Below are 22,707 nucleotides of genomic sequence, written 5' to 3'. Positions count from 1 at the left end.
CCACAAGTATCTTATATTCTGCAAAATGTGATGAAATTCTGGGGCGTTGACATTCATCAATTATGACAGCTTCCCATTTTGATTCATATTTCCATTCACCCTGTCATTGACATTGAAAATTGGGTGTGTAATCTTTACAAGGGCAGTAGGTGGTATATTGGCAAAATGGTCATAGTCAAGAAGGTGAGCTGTCACTTCTCTAAACCTGTCCCCTCAACCCTTATTAAACGTTTCAGGCCTGATTGCCCAAGGGTTTTCCCCTTTCCCAAAACAACCTCATTCCATTTAAAATTGTGCTCCTCATTTTCCGAAGGCTATATCCGCGTGCCCAAATGTTTGGAATACATAATTCTGGTCAGAATGTCTCTACTGACAGCTGCAGAATCTGAACCAAGCCATTTCGAATCTCTTAGTGCGTAAGTTACATCTCCAATGCATCCATGCGTGGTATTGAAAGGTGGCAGCCTTCAAGTTCTGAATGTTGCGGCTGTCTTCGAATTTGGGATGGTGCGTAGCGTAAGTGGATGCAGCCCATGAAGAAACCTGTGCATGGAGTCCATTAGTGCTCGCAACTTCTTAAAAAAAATCCTGGGGGTTCCTCTAGAAAGCGGACTATGCATGTACGTGTGTTCTCTGAAAATCAAAACTGTGCGTGGACTTCTTCATGCGGCTGTGAAGACTTCCCGAGGTGGCGTGTTTCTGTTAGTGCGTGGTCCCCATGGGAGTGCAGGCCGCCCCTCAATCCATGCTCTTGGATTTCAAGTGTCCGTCCAAAGTGGCAACATGAGATGTTTGTTTCTCTCAAAGTAGGTTCAGATTTTTGTTTCTCTATATTAATGATGCGACTGTTCCTCAGAAAATCCTCACTTGGTACCCTCTCCTCCATATTCAGGTACGGAGCAATGAACCCTCAAAGATTCTTTGGGGTCAAGCTTAAGAGACTGAACGTGAATACCAGAGATTCTGAGCTATGACATTGCGTTTAAGTCTTTTGGAAAGTGACTTTAGAAAAGACTTCAAGGCGGAATTCTGAACTGCAATGTAATGTGCATGACAGCCTTGGAAGTCTCATCAGAAAAAGTTCAAATTTCTTCCATTGGAGGCCTCAAATTCAACTTCTTGATTCGTCAAAGAGGGTACCCTCATCACTAGAGCTTTCCATTACACTTTGAGAATTTTCTAGTCCGTATTAACTTTGAAATTTTTCTGATCCAGATTTTAGTCCAAGAGATGCAGGCCTTTGATGGTCGAACTTCCTTTTTATCTCAAGTAATTCACGAACATAAATTATGGGAATATCACCAGGCTGAACCATAGTACCAGCTTCGCTGTCTTGTGAAGAGAGGACCCGAGTCCACAAACTTGAAGGAGAAAGAGAGCACATAAGTCACTTTCCATTGTAACTCCTGACAATATTGTTGATTTTTGAATTCAGAAGGGGTGTCATCAGATTGAATGCGTCTGCTCCCATGTATGACCCACCACTTCGATTTTGTTGACAAGCGCCAATAACAACTGAAATCCAACTCTCTGAGTCTTTACATCATGCTGTCCACAAGCATCCTTCAGAAACCTAATCAGTGGTTCAATAAAATTCTTAGATGATAGCGAATGCCAAAGTTGATCATCACCCTTCAAGTCTTTTTCTGCATCTTCGATCACCTGACATTTAGGACTTCTGTGGATGTGTATCAAGTTCAGATAAAAACTTCAAATCTGTCTCAGGTTTATCCGCATACCATGACATCTGCGAGATTCATTACTAGTCTTCACGGAAATCAAATTTAAGCCATCTCTGATATTAATGCATGATGAGCCTGAACTGTGACGATTATCTAAAGATTCAAGTAATATACTGTTGATATCTACTGCAACTCTTTGAGAACTGAGGCCTCAGAATTACTTGTGCATGGTTTTTTATCAAATGATACTTGCAAAGAATCACTGCCAGGCCTTACCACAGAATCTAATTGCTGTACTGAAATTATTCAGGTTGAAATTTATGGCTTCTCCATTGTCAATGTACCTGATAATCTAAGAAGATAGCAAGGTGCTCTATTGCAAGAACACAGCTGGCTGATTGTCCCGTGAAGCACTCGTTATCTGATCCAAGCACTCGTTCAGCATCTCCAGAAACACTTTACCCTTCTTTGACGTTCTTGAAGTGTGTTTCCCAAGCATACAGCTTCAGGATTTTTATGTTTAGAAGTGATTCTGTAATAGCCTTCAGCTTCCATAACCAGAATTTTATCGACTTCGAAGAGAAACTCCACTTGATGAGCCACCAGAATTATAGTTTTATGAGCAAGAGCAGCTATGACTTTTTCATTGAGAGGAATTGCAGCTTTGGGGGAAGGCCAATGCAATCTTCAATTCCTGCATGACTAAGGATAATAGGCTTCTCCTTTGATATTAGACTAACAGTTACGGATGAGGATCTATCACTGACTGCAAATTAGGATAAAATGGACTTCCTGAAGCGATATACGTTGCTGCTGTTGCATACTGAGGAGGGGTGAGCCTAGGAGACTGCATCATAGATTGTACCTCAACTGAAGGGAACTTGGAGAGTGCATGGGGAAGTTTTTCCATGTCATTATAAGAGTGGTTCATTCCCTGAGAGATCTTTATGTGGAGGTAATGCGATTAAATAGTTCATCCATTGCTGTAGCCTCATTAAGTCTTCTTGGTGACTCTAAAATTCAGCTTACTAGTAACCAGATGGAACACACATTCTTCTGGTTCAGGCATTCGTTTCTGGTCAGATTCTAGCGCCTATCTTGAGACCCCATTATTCCAAGACCGAATTCATAGCCCGACGTAACCTTTCCTAAGAAGTTGGAGAATTGTTTCTTTGGTAGAAAAGCTTTCAAGACCGTGCTGAGGCTCTGAATGTTGATAGCTTTCCATTACAATTGACGTGAGTTCCTCATCAGTAGTGTCATAAGAGTGACTTCATGAGAAGTTTCTTGCTGTATCAGAATCAATAGCATTAGGGGCTGCTTCATCACTTTTGCAGGCAGACATTCATCTTTAAGAACCAAACAGCTAGGGAGCATCATCATAAACTAACTCATTAACAAGAAGTGGACTTCCTGACACATCAAGTAAGTAGATCTTAGATTTATGTTCATGAAACTGAACTTCAGCCAGATATTACACCTAACATGTCATCAGGCTTCAAGAGCTCCTGAATTCCGAGTTTCAAAAAATAATTCCTAGAAAACTGCTAAATCAACTGGTATGACACGTATATAGAAGCTAAATGGTGGAGATCATTAAGGACAACCTCATTAGCAGTTGCGAATCCATCTCCCACTCAAATCCATCGACACTCTTCTAGGACAGTTTGATAGGCTGCCATTTGCATTCAATCTGCATTTCGACAAATTGAGAATGCGTACATGATACATCTGTTCTGTTTTAACATCAGTAGCACATCTCAATCATCTTCTTGTGGAGGTCAATGGCAGAATTCACAACTTTTAAGGATCACCCATCTTCTAGTGCAATCTATCTGTCATAAGAGGAATAAATTGTCTTGCCCATAATTCAATCAATAATTTAGAATACGCAACTTTGGCCAGGCATCTCGCTAACAGTGGCAAGTCTGGACCAAGCCGTTTCGAAAACCAGATACCTCTTGGTCACTAATTAAACCATGCCTCCTTCTACTTGGTGACCTCGGAGTGAAGACATTCCACCAGAACCAATGCTGGTAGCAACCTTTCTGAAACCATACTGTTAAGAGATCCTTCCACTCTATTGTTTTCCAATGAAATATTAGTCCCACTGGAACAAGGCTTCGTACTAAAAGTTTGCACGGTTTCAAGACCAGAAGCTGTCATTTTCTCCTTATCCTGTTTTGGGATCTTTATCACGTAAGGATGGGTCGGCGACAACATTTGACAAGCAGTCTAGTTTTACAGGTTCCTCATTGAGTTTATTCAGCTGTGAACTTGAATCATCCATATTAGGCAGTGTAATTTTCCTAACTCTCTGTTTCCAAGTATCAAAACAAATTTCTATAGAATAACCGTGGGGTTTAAAGTGGCCATAATTGCCTTGGTTACTAGTGAATTGGATTTGAAAGAAACATCAAGTTCTACTGGACTCTTTTCTCTCTCGTCTACCATTCCATAATCCAAATATTCGAGGAGATCTTTAACTCTATATTGACTGATACTGCACAAACGAGAAGCCCCAAATCTTATATTCTGATCTTGCATTTATTATCAATAGAATCTGTCATTGGTTGAGACAAGTGAAAGCCTGCTAGGATTCCAGCCCAGAATTCCACGAATAGAGAAACCCAATCTGATTCAACAATCTGCAATCATGTGCCAAACCCCACAAACAGCCCACATTCTACACAGCCTTCGTAAAGTTTCTACCTTTCATGAAATACTCAATGCCCTCGTGGTCTCCGTAGCCCAAACGCCAAAGGAGGGAAGAGAAATAAATACATAGAAGCAGAAGACAAGAAAATATAATCCAAAAGAAGCAGGAGAGATACAGACGGGTGAATAGGCAAGCCACAATTCATTGTTTTCAAAAGGGCTTAAAAAGAAACAGGTAGGGACTCCAGAGAATAAGAGAAGGGGTCTTGGATATCGATATCAACGACAATCCCACACATCAGCCATTAACAATAGAGATTAAAAAGACTAAAAAAATCAGAAACCAAAACATAGCATGTTCACGCTTAAATATATTCGACAAGAGAAAAATCAGTCCTAATTCTCCACAACAATCAATAAGATGACATCGGGCTCGCAGAATAATATTCAGGATCATATAAAGATGAGAGTATGTGAATTTCCCGTGACCATACCTGGAAGAGCCAATCTTTGAGGAGAATTGCTCAGCTTCCAACGAGAAGGATGCGTGCTGTCAGTCCCTCTCTCTATACTTCCCCTCAAGACGATCTCCCAAAATCTTCAGAATTTCCCCTCAATCCTCCAATCCCGTGCTCCTTCTCCTTGCAGAATATTTTGTTTCCTTATTTTTTAGTCTTCTCCTTCAAAAGCAAATCTTCCCGATTTCAAATTCCCCTCCAAAACCTTCCAAGGAGAGTCCCACCTTCCTTAAACTCCAATGGTAATTTTCCTTGCAAAAACATGAAATTTTTGAAGTTAAATAATTGAATGAATAGATAAGTAAGTAAATAAATTAGGAAATGGTAAAAAAATAAAAAATAAATGAATAAATAAATAAATAAATAAATAAACAAATAAATACAAAAATGGGCCCACAAGCTATGCAACCACACAAGTCATACAAGTCATACAAGTCACGCTAAAAATGTCTTAATGGGCCAAGTGTGCCTAAGTAGGCCTAGAGCGGTGCCTAAAGGCCAAGTGTATCTAAAAGCTATCCTAAAATGAATGAAAAGTCTAAGTCTAAAATAGGGCTGCCAGGGGTCACAATAAGGGATCAAATAATCCTCAACCAAAGTCTCCAAGGTGACTCAGAAAAAGGTAAGTGGTGAGTAGTACTGGGCCACCAAGGAACTACTGTGGAGCACTGAAAACAAACTTAAAGACATGTGTTAAAGGGACAAAATTGAGGGTCTACACCATGATTCATTATGATAGTTTGCAGGCACATCAACAAAGGCATTCTTAAAGGGTGTCGAAGCATGGAAGAAAGAACCATAATAAAAAAGGTAATTATAAAATTTGCATATTGTATGCATAGAATTGAGAGTTTGTTTGTGCACCACATGGAAATTAAATCATTGTTTTGCTTTGGTTTTATTTGCATTTTTTACATGAGTACCAAAAACCAGAATAAATAAGCTCAATTTCATGTGCTTTCCAAGTGTTTCTCTAATATATTCTAACACAATTGATTTAATAATTTCCATAATCTTACTTGTTTCTGGTTACAGGAGGCTGCTAAGTGTTTAGGAACAAATGGTGAGTTGGCCTATCAGGCAAAAGAGGATTCTTTTTCCATTATTTATTCTCCCCAAAATCATTGCTAAATCTTTTTTCATCCTATCAGGCAATGGTACGGAGGAAGTAGAGTACCAGCCTCTTCCTAGTGGCCTAAGTAATGGCACTCAAAATGCCACCAAGAAATTTGAAGAACTAGAAGTGAGTATACTATGAAAATCTTGTTTTAATTTCAAAGTTTTCAAGAATTGATTTATGTAACCATCTAAGGTCAGTATTATTGAAAATGTTTAAACTGGAAGGAACTTGGGCTTCTTGTTTTCGATTGGGTTGCTTTCCTCAATTGCAGATTGCAAAGGTTTCCTCATTCCTGACCTTATTTTGGTAAGAAGCTAATATTTTAAAATTTCTACTCACTTGAAGTTATTGATCCTGATTAGAAATCTTAACATGTTGTTCATTATGGTTGTGAATCATTACGACTGTTATAGGTGGTAACCATATCATTAAAGAATTCACAAAGCATGAGCATATTGGAACTTGTTTGTACAAGAAGGATGTCAATCAACAAAATAACATATTCTTATCCTGAAGGACATCATTTTCCAAAACAACAAATGCAGCCAGAATCCATTAGTTTCTAAGGAAGATTGAACTCACAAGCAAAAGAAAAAGCTTCAATCTACTGTCTCATCTTCTACAACACACAAAGTACCTTAATAAACCAGGAACCACCCATCATTTTTAGAAGTCATTGACCATGCCATCTTCCTCAACATCAACAACAACAGGGAAGCAGAGAACAATGGACAAGAAATTGCAAAGACAATGTAGCTTCTCAACTTCATGGCATAGAAACTATTCTAGAGGTTGGTACTTGTAAAAGCAAAAGGACTAGGCAAGAGGTTCACATCATTAGTGTTGAAGTTTGCAATTACTAGAGATTTCAGCCTTGAAATGGTGATAGGAAAAGGTGGGCACAGTAAAGTGTACCTAAGATGATCCTGCTTCTGCTTTTACCCGAGTTTACAATAAGTTGTTTTTCAATTCTTAACTTATAGATTTTGGATCAACAATGGTATATAATGGAGCACAAGAAGTTATAAGCATTGAAAGAAATGTGGACCAACATCGATCGACATTATATCATCGCAGGCCAGTCAAGTACCGTGTACTTAAATAAGTGTGATGTGTTTTGAGCTGATGTGTTTACTTGAAAGTTCTATAACTATTAGGAACTCTTGTGTTTTCATAAATGCTTTTTCCTATTTTTTTATGATTCAAAAAAGCAAGAAAGTTCAACGTATTACCTTTTGCTTTGAACTTTTGTTTATTATTCTATGAATTTTTTCAGCACTAGAAATGAATATTACCGCCTAAATTTAAAATGGAATGCTTAGAAATTGGCTTATTTGACATTCAAAGCACATTAATTTTTTGCTCTTAGATTTTAAATTTCAATGGTTATTAGGATTCCAAAACAACTCTCTATCTATTGATTTTTCATTTGGAGTCATGATTTTTTTGTAGGTGGGCCTTTATGGTTACACAGCTTATACGACTAGCAAGTTTAGCCTCCGGGGATTGGCAAAAGCTTTGCAACAGGAGGTCATTGTAGACAATATTTATGTCTCACTGATATTTCCTCTAGAAACAGAAACTCCAGGGTTGGAGCAAGGTTTTTGAATCTTTACTTTCTCTGCTTTGCTATGAATTTTATAATCTCAAATTTTTAGCCTACTATTGACCTTTCCTAGTGATAGTGGAGAAACTAGGTATTTATTGTGTTAAAACACTTATATTATTGCCCTTTTGCCTTTTATTTTGAAGATTTGAATGTTCTTTGTTTATCTAAACAAAACTCTAATAACAGTGATTGAAGAATTAATAAAATTTGGCATGAAAATATGTAATTTATATGAATGTGTGACATGGTAAGACCATGTTATTTTGAAGATTTGAATGTTCTTTGTTTATCTAAACAAAACTCTAATAACAATGATCGAAGAATTAATAAAATTTGGCATGAAAATATGTAATTTATATGAATGTGTGACATGGTAAGACCATGTTATCTAAATATTTGTTTTGTTGGTATTAGGTGGATTATTGGTGTTACACGCTTTGCCATTATTTAGAATGGGACAAAATTGTTTTCTTATTCCCCTGATTGGTTGCTAAATTGAGGAAAAGAAAAGGAAAAATATTAGAGCTATGTAGTATACTGTTGTGTTGGAGAGAAAAATTTAAAATCTCAAGTATGCTTAACCTGGTGACCTTAGCAATACTCAATAGATTTTATTATTTCTTTGCTTGGGACCAAACCTATGGACATATAAAGTTTCAATTTTCCTATTACCTTTTATTGTTTCTCTTGTTTTCCTGCCATAGATTATGAATTCTAGTTTTAAACTTTTAGTTTTTGCTAATTGTATAGAATAGTTTGTTGGCTTTTGTGATTGACTTCCATAAATAATTGTGTTCTAAACTCAAAAGCTATTTTGGAAAATTTAAATGTTGTCATTGCAAATTTGACTTTTAAGGGAAATGAAATTTGGTTGGCAAATTGATGATTGTAGCATAATTGGATTCTTTGGAGCAACATTTGGGAGTGCAAGTGGTGTTTGTGGTGGTGGCAGTTTTGTTACTATATTAAAATGTAAGAAACAGACATATCCATCTGGTAGGAGTTCTGTTAAAGATCTATAATTCATTCTAACCAAATTCAGAAACCTCATTGGGATAGGGGTTAGGAAGTGGTAAAAATAAAGGAAAAAATACCACCAATCCAGCCTGCTATTTGATTGACTCAATACTTGATTTTGCATATTTCAAGCACTGGGTTTGAGACCATTGTCACATATTTTCTAGTATCTACCGATTTTTTTAGAATAAAAAGAGAATTGATTTACTACACTGACATGCCAGCAGCTTTGTGAGCTAAGTTCATGACTTTTAAGGGACCTCAATTCTTTGAACCTTGAACATGAAGCTTAGCACCCATTACTTCTCTGAGACAATTGTCCTTGATTTAGCTTTAAGAACTGTTTCATCTAATTAATAAATAGCTAGCTGAAGACAAGGAATATCTCTTTGCAAATCTCATTTACATGGTTATATGAAACTGCTCGCTTATAATTGAGGAAGTCATAAATTCTTTTTGTTGGTCATGCATGGCTATGGGTGCAGTAGGCTCAACTGTTTACTATAATCTTAAGCTAAGGCATCCTACACTTGATATGCCTATCATTTACTATGATTTGGCGCTGCTTTTCCAACCAATGCTCATGATGGGCATTAGCATCGGGGTTGTTTTTAATGTTTCATTTGCTGACTGGATGGTTACAATTTTGCTAATTGTTCTCTTCTTAGGTAATTAGCTGAATTTCAATTCTTCTATGTATATCTGAGACTCCAAGAGTGCCCTTGACTCATTATGATAGTTTGCAGGCTCATCAACAAAGGCATTCTTAAAGGGTGTTGAAACATAGAAGAAAGAAACCATAATGAAAAAGGTAATTATAAAATTCGCATGTTCTATGCATAGAATTGAGAGTTTGTTTGTGCACCACATGGAAACTAAATCATTCTTTTGCTTTGGTTTTATTTGTATTTTTGAAATGAGTACCAAAAACTAGCATAAATAAGCTCAATTTCATGTGCTTTCCAAGTGTTTCTCTAATATATGCTAACACAATTGATTTAATAATTTCCATAATCTTACTTGTTTCTGGTTACAGGAGGCTGCTAAGCGTTTAGGAACAAATGGTGAGTTGGCCTATCAGGCAAAAGAGGATTCTTTTTCCATTAGTTATTCTCCCCAAAATCATTGCTAAATCTTTTTCATCCTATCAGGCAATGGTATGAAGGAAGTAGAGTACAAGCCTCTTCCTAGTGGCCTAAGTAATGGCACTCAAAATGCCACCAAGAAATTTGAAGAACTAGAGGTGAGTATACTATGAAAATCTTGTTTTAATTTCAAAGTTTTCAAGAACTGATTTATGTAACCATCTCAGGTCAGTATTATTGAAAATGTTTAAACTGGAAGGAACTTGGGCTTCTTGTTCTCGATTGGGTTGCTTTCCTCACATTGCAGATTGCAAAGGTTTCCTCATTCCTGACTTTATTTTGGTAAGAAGCTAATACTTTAAAATTTCTACTCACTTGAAGTTATTGATCCTGATTGGAAATCTTAACATGTTGTTCATTATGGTTGAGTCATTACAACTGTTATAGGTGGTAACCATATCATTAAAGAATTCACAAAGCATGAACATATTGGAACTTGTTTGTACAGGAAGGATCTCAATCAACAAAATAACATATTCTTATCCTGAAGGACATCATTTTCCAAAACAACAAATGCAGCCAGAATCCATTAGTTTCTAAGGAAGATTAAACTCACAAGCAAAAGAAAAAGCTTCAATCTACTGTCTTGTCTTCTACAACACACAAGTACCTTAATAAACCAGGAACCACCCATCATTTTCGGAAGTCATTGACCATGCCATCTTCCTCAACATCAACAACATTAGGGAAGCAGAGAACAATGGACAGGAAATTGCAAAGACAATGTAGCTTCTCAACTTCATGGCATAGAAACTATTCTAGAGGTTGGTACTTGTAAAAGCAAAAGGGCTAGGCAAGAGGTTCACATCATCAGAGTTGAAGTTTGCAATTACTAGAGATTTCAGCCTTGAAATGGTGATAGGAGAAGGTGGGCACATTAAAGTGTACCTAAGATGATCCTGCTTCTACTTTTACCTGAGTTTCCAATAAGTTGTTTTTCGATTCTTAACTTATAGATTTTGGATCAACAATGGTATATAATGGAGCACAAGAAGTTATAGTTTTCCTTTTACCTTCAAATTTTTCGTATAGATTAATTGGTCTACTAGTTTGAGTGAGTGATATAGTATTCCTTTAGGCTACGTTTGATTTTTAGAAAATTTGAGGGAAAGAAAATAGGAAGGATAAACATAAGAAAAGAAGAAGTAGAAGAAAAAAAAAAGATTAAAAATCAATGAATTATTTTTATTTGTCCCTTCAAACTCATTTTACTTATTTTAACTCACTAATATAAAGATTAAATTATTTGAAAATGTATAAGTTTCTAAGTTCTTTTATTTATATTTGATTTTTTTTTTCATGGGATAGCCAAACATAAGAAAATCATTTTTCATATTTTTTTTTCTTTTCTTAATATTTTATGAGAACCAAAAGTAACATTAATTTTATGAGTTAAAAGATTATACAATACGGTCAAATTTCTCTTAAAGCTTGTTATATTTAATCTCATTTTGAATTTGAAAGCTTATAAAACACATTTCACGAGAAATTTTATTTCATGGTGGAAGGGTGATTTTTCACCATAATTTTTGTATGGCAAAAAAATGACTTTGTACCATGATTATTTTCATAGAAAAAATGACACGGTGCTATAAACTTGTTTTATGGTGAAAAATGATATGTTACGGCAAATTTTATTTTGTGGTGAAAAGTGACATGTTGACACAAACTTTATTTTGTGGAAAAATTATTTGTTTTTTCTATAAAATTAAATTTCATGATTAAAAATAACTACTCACGAACTTATAGCAATAAACTCACCACAAATAAATTTTTTGTGGAAAAAAAAAATCTTTTACCACAAAATACTCTTTTTTAATCACAAATTAATTTATCATAAAACATTATATTTATTGTAGTGCAAATACCTAAATACTTTTTATAATAATAGAAGTGTTTTAAAAAATCAGGCTAAGCATGCTCTAAGTGTTATACCATCAAATGATCAAGGAGATTTATCAAACACTATACATGGATGGTTGACAGGGTAAGTCCGAAAATTAAGAAAACAATTTCATAAGGTTACTCTATGTGGAAACATTAACAAAAGTGGATATGAATATATGAAATTTTATTTATATAAATTGCTTTTAGAATCCACACAAAAGTAATTGAAGAAGTAAAAAAAATAAAATTATATTTATCTAACTAAATAATACAGACCTATACATATATGTACAACGATGCATGCTATTCTATAAGGTAGAATCTATGTAGCTGATCATAGCAGTCCACTAGTTAGAAGTTGTACATACATGGCTGCATGTTAGCAAGACATTGCTTAGTGTCAATGGCTTAGGATTGTTGACATCCTTATAGACCCAACTCAATATTTTGATTCCTAAGCCAAAATAAACAAATGTAATGAAGAAAATGAGCATTGAGGGTGAATATCAATGATGGATTACATTTAAAGGGGGAGTGGAAGAGAGGAGGAATATATATTTTTAAATAAATTCAACAAGGTTCCCCAATATATATTATATTTCCTTAAAATTTCTTACAACCTATATTCCTCTCTTCAAAATCTTTTCAATAATGAATAAAAATCACATGAAAGCATGAATACAACAACACTCTCCCAACAATTTATAAATGCAAGTTACATGAAAATACTTCAACACTCCCCAACACAAATTCATAACATCCTTAACACATTTCCAATTACTACTAGATATCTTTATCGAATTGAACAAAAAATTATTCAAGATATTCAAAGATAAATACACAAATTTCAACTTATTTTTTGTTTTTCATCCATCTAACATATATGCTCAAGTAACAAATGATATCAATAACTGCAAATAAATCAAAAAGTAGATGAGAGAAGGAGACAATGACACCCAATTTTAATGTGAAAAATATTCAAAGAAATAAAAAACCGCAAGCCTACAAGCAATTGAAGACATCCATTATAAAAAATAAAAACTTAATACACGGTTTTACCTAACTCAAGTCTACCAATCCCTCCCAACCACTTAACTAGCATATTTCTACTTTCAGCTTCACACATAGCACACTTGGAGTCCATACCAAGCTCGATCTTAGTCTCTTCTTGAATCCACATAAGAAGAAAATGGGTTTTCACCCAAACCAAAATAAATAAAAAAAATGAGAGATGAAAGAATGATATGGAATCAACCCATTTTTAAGAAAATCCAATTGAAAATGTTTTTGATATCAAGGTGAATGAGGATTTTCTTAGCAACCAAACACTCTCTATTGGATTAAGAAGGAGAGCTTAAGAGAGTGAAAATGGTTGCTAGTCTCCTTAACCCTAAATTGAAGGCATTTTGGTTTTAAAAGAAAAGAAACCCTTGATCCAATGGCTAAGAAAAGATCAAGCAAAACCTAGATCGATCCTAGAACAAGGCACATGAACACTTAGTTGAAAAAACTTGTTGTCTTTGCCTCCTTGACACTTTAAAAATATATTTCAAGAAAAATAGCAATTTGAAAAACTTGGTTGATTCAATTTCATCCATCTACAACCTCAACAACATACCTTGGCCTTTAAACAATTTCTACACTTGATCTTCATTGGGCAAGTAGTTCAAGGAAGGATTCAGAAAATCGAGTTATGAGACACTTAGAAATTTTGTCTGGAATTGCCAACCTAGCTAAACACTCACAAGCATAATTCTCATTCATTTCATTATTTGGGAAACAACAAACATGTCCATAAAGAAAAGAGTAAAATAATATCATATAACATTTATAAGCCAAAGTGATGAAACATGAACTCATAACATTTGTTGATAATAAAGGCAATTGTAGTTTGGTAATATTTAGATTGACGAAATTGGTTTAAATAGAAGTTTGTTGTCCTATTTAGAGTTTTTTTAATTATTGTTTTGGTATGATTAATGAGTAGTTTAGTTAAGTTTTTATTTTTTTTTAATTTTAAATTAAATTCTTTTCCATTTCTATAATATTAATAATAGTATAAAAGCATACACCAGTATCAATGCCAAACCAAATCTAATGACTAGCAATTTCAAACATTCTAAATTAGTATGACACTCATTTAACATTTCGAGCCTTAATAAAAAAATGACAACCTTAAATCAAAAGGGTCCCCCTTAATTTTCACTCTTATACATGCATAGATTTACATATAACATATAAATGATATTTTCAATAGTGATTTGCAATTCGCCACACTAATAACATGATATTAAACCTGATTGGTAATGAAAAAAACTATGCCTTAAACTATGAATATTTTCAAACATCGTACTAGTTTGCAATTTTTCCATCATGAAAACTTTATATCTTTTTAGTATATCAACCTACTTCTTTATGTCCAATAGTACATAATTTTTTACAATAGTTCTTATTTCTGTTTTCATTTTACTACTATTTTTTTTTGCCCCAAGACCTACCCCAAGAGTGTGACAAAGTGGTATCAGAGTCGATCCACAAACCTGATATGAGGTTTTTTTTTCCTTATGATGGGTGTTTGTTTGTTTGGCCCCGCAATCCTATAAGACATAATGAGGACGTTGTGTCGACAAAAGGGGTGATTGTGATATCCTAAATTGGATAAAGGAGAAAGTTCTTAGTGTTATATAAGTATAGAGTCCTCTTAACCATGTAGATGTGTTTTAAAACTGTGAGTGCCTTTTGGGCTCAGAACAGATAATATCTATAGAAGAAGAGGGGGTCACTACAAATTATTAACACTAGTTAGAGAACTAATTTTTTGTCTATTATCGACCCCACCATGTGGTTGTCTTCCATTTGCTTGAATAAGTTTATTTGTCCTAACACCTCACTATCACCTTGAGCTTTCCTACATGCTTTGCATAAATAATTAATTCACAAAAATGTTGTCAAATAAATTGTTTTATCATTCTCTCCATAAGATGATCCAACTTATATAGAAATACATACAAGGAGATCACAGTTACAAATGTTCGTTGTCATGAGATATGTTTTTGATGGGGAAGTTTTTTGGAAGTAGATTATAGAAGGAAAGTATAGGAAGGAAGGTGCGAGTTGGTACCCTTGTGAACTTAGAGGTAGTTATGGGGTTGGTGTTTGGAAAGCTATTAGGAAGGATTGAGATCGTTTCTTCAATAGAACCTCCATTGAAGTGAGTAGTGGCAAAAAGGTTAAGTTTTAGACAAATAGATGGTGTGCAAAGGAGCCCTTGTGTAACTACTTTCACCATTTGTATGCATTGGCTATATCAAAGAGGCCTAGGTGACATATTTGTGGGTGACTTAAGAGGGGTGGGACATTGGATTTCGTGCTTCACTAGACACTTTCTTATTGGGAATTAGTCGTTGTTGAGACTTTTTCCTCCATGTTGCAAGGATAGGTGATTAGAAGGAAGGATATTGACAAGGAGATTTGAAAAAAAAAAAAAAAAGCCAAAAAAGGACTATTCTAAGTCAAAACTTTCTATGTGGCCTTGGAAGTGGGAATGATGGTCCATTTTCCAACAAACATCGTCTACAATCAGTGGGTCCCATCCAAAGTGAGCTTTTTGGCATGGGAAGCCAGTTGGGGAAAAGTTATGACTTTAGATCCTCTTTGTAAAAGAGGACAACCACTAGTGAATAGATGTTATCTTTACAAACTAAAGGGGGAATCTATTGATCACTTACTTTTTCATTGCTCCAAAATAAGGATTATATGGTAACTTTGGTTTTCCTTATTCAATGTAAATTGGGTAATCCCTTCTTCAATGAAAGATACCATTTTAAGTTGGCATAGCTTCTTGTAGAGAAGAACATGAAAAAAATTCTACCCCCCTTTACATTTTTTGGACAATTTGGTGAAAACATAATAAAAAAAAACTTTTGAAAATAAGGAGCAAATTGATCACAAGTTAAAACTATCATTCCTTTGTAATCTTTCGGCTTGAGTTAGCATGTACATACGTGAAGATCAATGCCTTGGTTTGATTTCTAAGACTAGGTGGAGTCTTATTGAGTGCCAAGCTATTTTTTGTATACTATCTTTCAAGACCTTCCTTTAGGTGTTTGTTGTATATGTCATGTGTACTATGTACCTTTTTATATTACTAATTATGCATACCTATCTTTACCTATCAAAAAATTTAATATTTGAAATTAGTAAATTAATAATACATGTTACTTTCTTAAGACTTCTAAGTTTTAACTTCTTATTTGATAATATGATCTATTATGAGTAAGAGTGAAACATTTATTGATAACTAGTTCTACATGTAATATCTAAATATTCAATTATCCTTTTTTTTTTCTCTTTTTCTTTTAAAATTTATTGTTATTGAGGTTAAGAAGTTAACCAACTATAAACATGTACCAAATCCACCTATTAATAAATCACATCCAGGTTAAACCCAACTTGAGGTAGCGTCAAGAATTCCTTACCCACACCAATTTTGTTGTTAACTTGTAGCCTACATTTTTTTTCCATGGTTATCAAACAAAATAATCTAAAATAAAGTCTCTAAACCAATAAAACTATTATTTTAAAATCATAATAAATCATAATAATCTAAAAATATGTAAAATATCTTATTAATTACTAATTTAAATTAAATATTAACAATGCCAAATAAGCACTAAGTTTCTAATTTCTTTTATTTTTTTTTAGAAAAATTAATAGTTTTAAGAAAGAAATAAAAATCCTAATTAGTTACTACATTAGTTAGGTTTACTTTTTCATAGTTTTATTCATGTTCTAGGGTTTTCTAAAGCCTATAACTAAGGCTTATTGATATAAAACATGATTAACGAAGTATCAATGATCAATATATCAAGTTATTCTTTGCATACCTTGTAATTCTCAATGGTGGAACTCCATCAACTTTCTTATATGTGAAATTCCTAGAAGACCTTAGTAAGATTTTAAGGTTCTATCTCTTCTTTTTTATGTTTGACTTCTTATATTTTATTTTACTTTTCTCTATTATTATAATTTTTTTATTCTTCGTTCCTTTCCTTAAACTCTAACCCCACATATTTGATTATATAGGTTCATTCTAGGGATGCCCTAGTCCACATAAGTCAAAGCGCAAGAAACCATAATGTTACTTAGCTTTGTTTCTCTTCAGACTTATTTTTGAAACTTATTGCTACAAATAAGAGAAGATGTATCGAATCTATTATTATCGAATGAATAATTTAAGTATCAATACATGATAACCATCACAATCAAATTGAGTTAATACTCACAACTACTATTTATTGAAAAGAAGCTATGAATCACATTTGACAACTATAAAACCCTTTTGAGATGTCATCTTGTATAACATCACATTAAAAATTAAAATGTAAACAATATAAGCACAATTTCATCATAGTTTCATTATGATATAATAAAGAAATATTAGTAGTTTGCTTCAACTTAATCTTACCAATAGAGAAAAGAGTTATTGAAAATTATCAATCAAATTTATTTTTCAAATTAGATGCTACACAACAAATTTTTGAATTTTTTTTTTCAAATTTACATTATGTAGGGATATTGAAAGTTAATGATAAATTAATATAATAAATTTATTTTAAAAAAAATAGATAGTTGAACAATAAAACATTTTTCAAGCATTTTTCCCTCCACGACACGTTGACGTGGCTAAATCAGAGAACGATATATGGATCGGGAGCCAGACCATTTCGTTCTCTTTCCCTCCACAATCGATCTCGCCTTCTCGACTCTCCGGTAACTCTTGTTCTCTCTCTAGGGTTTCTAGTTAAACCTCTGTTTTGTTGTTGAGAAAATCGAAGCCTAACAAAAAAAATACAAAAAATACAAAAAATGGGAGAAAAATGAAGTATTGATTTCTCCGTTTTGATTTTTCACCAACCAAACAGATTCTACACAAGAAAATCTCAATTGCACGCATGTACTGGTTTTTTCTTTCTGCGTTTGTTCTTGTCTGTTATTATTAATTCGTCTACAGAGTAAAACTAGGGTTTCGTGCTCTTTGTTTGGTTGCTGAGAAACTGTAAGAAACAGAAATGAAAATTTTGAGACTCGATTTTTGGTCCAGGACTTGAGAAATGGCCAACTTAATTTTTCTTCGACCTTCTTCAGTTTTTTTTCAGCATCAAAGGAAAGGGGTCTGCCAGTACTTATTTATTTTAATAGAGAGATTGTGATGGTTGCATGGTTGCTGAGAAAATTCAAAGTCAATAAAAATGGACTATAGGAGTTCTTATAGCTGAGATAAGGTTTGAGTTAGCTTCTGAAAAACTGAGCTTAGGGCTGACTTAGCTTCCAAGATTTGATCTACTGGTCCCTTTTGATTTCTCAGCAACATAACATAGGTTTAGTAGAAAAATTGATAGAACTTTTGTGACTTCTGACGGTCTTAGCAGTCATTGCAGTTGATTCTTCTTTAATCTTTTGCCCTTTTCTCCACTCATGCTGTGGTCCTAATGCTTGACTACTATCCATAAAATACCATATTCATGGGTCTTTGGCCGATTTCTTCGTCTCCACCAAAAATCCTTCTTAGTTTTCATCAGGCTACTACATTTGTTGTAGAAAACTTGGAAAACAACCACCCACTGAATTCCTTTCCCCTACCATGTTCCGAGTTCCCAAACAATAGGCCTATTTGATCCTTTCAACAAGGTTAGGGATCTTTGATTGAACAACCATCCCAATCCCATTTGATTTGGAGTTCGAATAATTTTCCCCAATGATCTCAATATCTGTTTTAAATTTTAAAATACTTTTATTAAAATATTTTTATTATATTTTAAATAAATAATTAAGTAATTTCTATGATTTATACAAAATAATTTATTTGAGATTTAATTTCTAGAATTTAATACAGATATTGAGAAAACTCCAAAAAAAAATGATTAAAAAAAATGATAACACATATATTTATTGAAGTTGTTTTAATAAATAAAAAATTGATATATATTGAAGGATATAATGTATTTAATTTGGATATATTAAAGAATATAAAATAAATGTTTATATATATATATATATATATATATATATATATATATATATATATATAAGTATTTTTTATTTAAAAATATAAATTCATATTTTTCTTGTATTCAATTACTATAAGTAAATTTAACTTACAATAGTTTTATTTTAATTAATTTATAAAATATATATTAATAAATTTAGTGATATGCATTCTATTAAACTAAAAGCAACTTAGGTCCCTTGGCAGTCCTAATAGTGTGATTTTTCGTATATTTGTGAAAATAAAACTTGTATAGTCGCCTCATCACTATCAATTAATTGTCACTTTTTAATATGCCATTGACCATCAATGCCAATAAATAAAAATGGTTTAGGTTTTAATTAACTTTTAAATACAATTGTGATTCCAATTTTTATGTAAGAGACATGACAGGAAAATACTACAAGAGTACTGATATGATGTTAACAGTTAAGTATAATAATTTGTTTTGTCTTTTGGAGGGAGGAGGGAATGCGACTGTCATTCTGCAAAGGTGCTCACTTAGCATCCAATACTTCTTAAGTTTGTTTGGAATATATTATTATAAAGGAATCTCCTTGGATTTGGGGATTTAATTAATATTGTATAAACCCCTAAGATAGGGATGTCAACTGATGGGGTTTGGGATGGATTATGATTAAGAGTTAAGCAAAATTGAAAAAACCAATAAATTAATTCAAATTAATCAAAATCGATCATATTAATTCGGTTTTCAATGATAAAAAAGGTTGGCTCAATTTGAAAATTTTGAAAATGACTTTGCCGGTTCGGTTTTCGATTTTTTATTTTCTTGTCTCATAATTGATCCAAATCAAACCAATATTTTAAAACTTATATATACCTGTTTGATATTTAATCTATTTCTAACATCAAATTCAAGTTGATTTGAATTGATTTTAAAAACAAATTAGAGTTAAGGCCTAATATAAGTTCAAATTAATGGGTTTTGGTTATAAAAAAAAAAAATTACAATTGAGTCAAAGACTAAAAAAGGTCGTTAAGTTGAATAAAAACCAGTTTACAAAAATTAAACCAAACCAACCTTAAAAGGTTTGATTTGGTTTGGTTTTTTATTTTAAATCTAGTTGATTCGATTTTTATTACATATAAGTTGATTGTACTGATTCGATTAATTTTTTAATTAAAAACTAATCAAATTGACCATATTTACACCCCTAGTTATGATGTTTTGATTATTTGAACTCGTTTTCATCTTAATCCAAAATAAATAAATGGGCATGGCGGAGAATTTCCAATATCGTTGGTAATTGTTTAATTTTTTTTAAATGATTTCTAAATTTTAAATACATATAATATATCAATGTAAAATATATTATGCAAAACTTTTTATTTTTTATATATGGTTAAAAAGGAGAAAATAAATAAGTAAATAAATTATTTTATTCAATTATATATAAATAGTTTTAAAACCATAGGAGAAGTGTGTTATGAGATGGTTAAGCCTCCCTATCAACTTGAGATTTATCCACATAATTTGAATTGGCTGATGCTTTGATCTTTTATATGAGATTTACCCACATAATTTTAATTGACTTAGACCTCCTTTTCTCCCATATAAGCCCAAAGAAGTACCATTTGAACAGGTTGTGACACAAGGTCATATAGGAAAAGCCCAAACAGAACGTGGCCCAAGCCAGCACTAAATTCACCAAATATGAATATGTCCGGCCCAAAACTAGGGTGAGAAGGCACTGCCAGATGACACGTGGCAACCAATCCCAATCATGAAGCATATAAAAGGAGTGATATATCCACTAAGAAGCTATGGGCCTGTTTGGTTGCTGTTTTTGAAAACTGTTCTGGAAAACAGTTTTTGAGAATAGTTTTTAAGAACAGTTTTGGTGTTTTTTTAAAAAAAATTGTGTTTGGGAACTGAATTTTAAAAAACAGTTTTTGTTCTCAAAAACAAAAAAACATGTTTGGTTGAGTTAATAAAAAAAAAATTTAGAACAAATAAAACAAAAAACACGTTTGAAAGATGTTTTTTTTTCTTTTCTAATTAATAAATATTTTCTTCAAGTAATTTTATATTATAAATTTATAAATATTTTTTAGATATATAGTTCATTTAAATTAAAAAAATTATTTATTTTATTAATTTTAAAATAAAAATAATTTTTATATTTTTTAAAAATAAATCAAACATAATAAAATCATTTTTATTAATATTTATTTTATTTAATCTTTAACTTTATGAAAAATTATAGCATATTCTTAAGTTGAGATAAACTTGTTATCGTGATTTGTTAAGTTTTTTTTTTATCTCTTCTCTCAAAATAATGAAATGACCTTTTCTCACTCGGGCATCAAGAAGCCCTTTTCTGAAGCCCTTTTCTGAAGTTGCCCTCCAGACGAGAGAATCCCTAAAAAGGCCCTATTTTCCTCAGCCACTCTCAATCCTCCCAGGTACTAATCTAATCTTGTTATTTATTTTTATTTTTCTGCAACCCCGTTTGATTCCCAAGAAAATCCATGCCTCCGTTTGATTCCCAAGAAAATCCATGCCCGTTCAATTTCTGGGAAAATTCATCCTCGTTTGATTTCCGAGAAAATCCATGCAAAACCCCAAGGAAAACCAAAAAAATTGCTTTTCTTTTGCTCCCTGTGTTTTCTGGATCCGTTTTAGGGGTCTCTTTGCTATTGTGCCATTGGATTTAAATTTCACGAGCCCTGAATCAAAACTGAGAAACGGGAAAATCAAGAAAGAGGCGACGCGACTGTGCTGGAGAAGAGATGAGAACGGGAAGAAAAAAAAAAACACGGAGAACAGATTGTTTTTTTTTGTTTAATTTTGTTCTGTAAACAGTAAAAAAACGGGGAAAACAACATTTTGTTGTTCTCTAAACAGTGTCATTTTGAGAACACGGGGAACAACAAAAACAAAAACGACTCTCTCAACCAAACGAGTTTTTGGTGTTTTTTGTTTTCAAGAATAGAAAACAGTTCTTGAAAACACTAAACAAACAGGCCCTATATTTCCTGCCTGTGCGTAATTGAGGCTTGGATTGGTCTCCGACTGGGCCCATGGGCTGGAGGCTTCATGCTTCGACTGGGCCTTAAGGTGCCAGCACCAATTGTGTTGTTAATTTCATGGGTTGTCCAACAAAATAATATAAAATAAAGTCTCAAACCCAATAAAACAATTATTTTAAAATTATAATAAGAAGTTGGGTTTGAACCTTAACTATTGAGTGATATAGGATATTTATATCTAACCCAAATTATCAACCAAACATGACTTTAAAAAGTATAAAAATGAATTTAATCGTAAATGGTACTACAATGTGACCTATACTACAAGTTGAGTTTGAACATTGACTATTGAGTAAGCCCAAAAGCTTTATCATCTTCTTTCTTTCAAAACTATAATCAAGAAAAACAACTAAGAAATTATTTTTGTTTCATAAATTCTTCTATTCCATGGTTGATGCAATTGTTAACCCCCATAGACCAAAGACTTATTTTTTTTTTAATACATTTTGATAAATGCATTTACTTCGACATACAACAACTCATTCAATAGACATCTATAAATACAACATAAAATATTTTTTAATATATATGTATTATTTAATATAATTTTAATATATATATATATATATATATATATATATATATATATATATATATGTTAAAATATAATATAATATTTTTTATTTATACATTTTAAATATTTTATTTATTAATATTATTAACAAAGAATAAAAAAGTACTTACTGAATGATAAATTGTACAAAAAACTCCAAGTAATACTATTTATGAGTGAGATTTCATACATTTCTAATAAAAAATATTAAGATATAATATAATTTTTATTTTAAACAAATATCAAACATTTAAGTATAATGTAGTTTTTATTACATTTGTTATTCTTTACACAAACTAAACTTTTGATCATAATATAATATATCTCATTAGATATAATATCCTAAATCTTATATCCTAATGAAAATAAAATCCTAAGCCTCTAGAATATGTATATCTTACTAGAATTATCAACCT

General features: G+C 32.6%; 1 protein-coding gene across 5 annotated transcripts in view; it reads left to right on the top strand.

Annotated features, from left to right (window-relative positions):
- Nucleotides 1-10,769, top strand: part of LOC117933528 — an 81,356-nt gene extending 70,587 nt beyond the window's left edge. For 3 of the 5 annotated variants that reach the window (XR_004654300.1, XR_004654305.1, XR_004654301.1), the window contains 8 exons: nucleotides 6,010-6,284; nucleotides 7,431-7,578; nucleotides 9,090-9,415; nucleotides 9,641-9,668; nucleotides 9,756-9,847; nucleotides 9,917-10,031; nucleotides 10,198-10,617; nucleotides 10,706-10,769. The gene's annotated coding sequence lies outside the window, so the exon portion shown is untranslated. Of the gene's footprint in view, nucleotides 1-5,749; nucleotides 5,922-6,009; nucleotides 6,285-7,430; nucleotides 7,579-9,089; nucleotides 9,416-9,640; nucleotides 9,669-9,755; nucleotides 9,848-9,916; nucleotides 10,032-10,197; nucleotides 10,618-10,705 lie in introns of those variants that run through there. The other 2 variants (XR_004654303.1, XR_004654304.1) reach the window with 2 other exon arrangements.
- Nucleotides 10,770-22,707: the final 11,938 nt, after the last annotated feature.

The sequence above is a fragment of the Vitis riparia genome, chromosome 16, assembly GCF_004353265.1.
Source record: "Vitis riparia cultivar Riparia Gloire de Montpellier isolate 1030 chromosome 16, EGFV_Vit.rip_1.0, whole genome shotgun sequence".
Taxonomy (NCBI): domain Eukaryota; kingdom Viridiplantae; phylum Streptophyta; class Magnoliopsida; order Vitales; family Vitaceae; genus Vitis; species Vitis riparia.
Note: the sequence above shows the minus strand (reverse complement) of the source record. Positions and strands in the feature narration are given on the sequence as shown.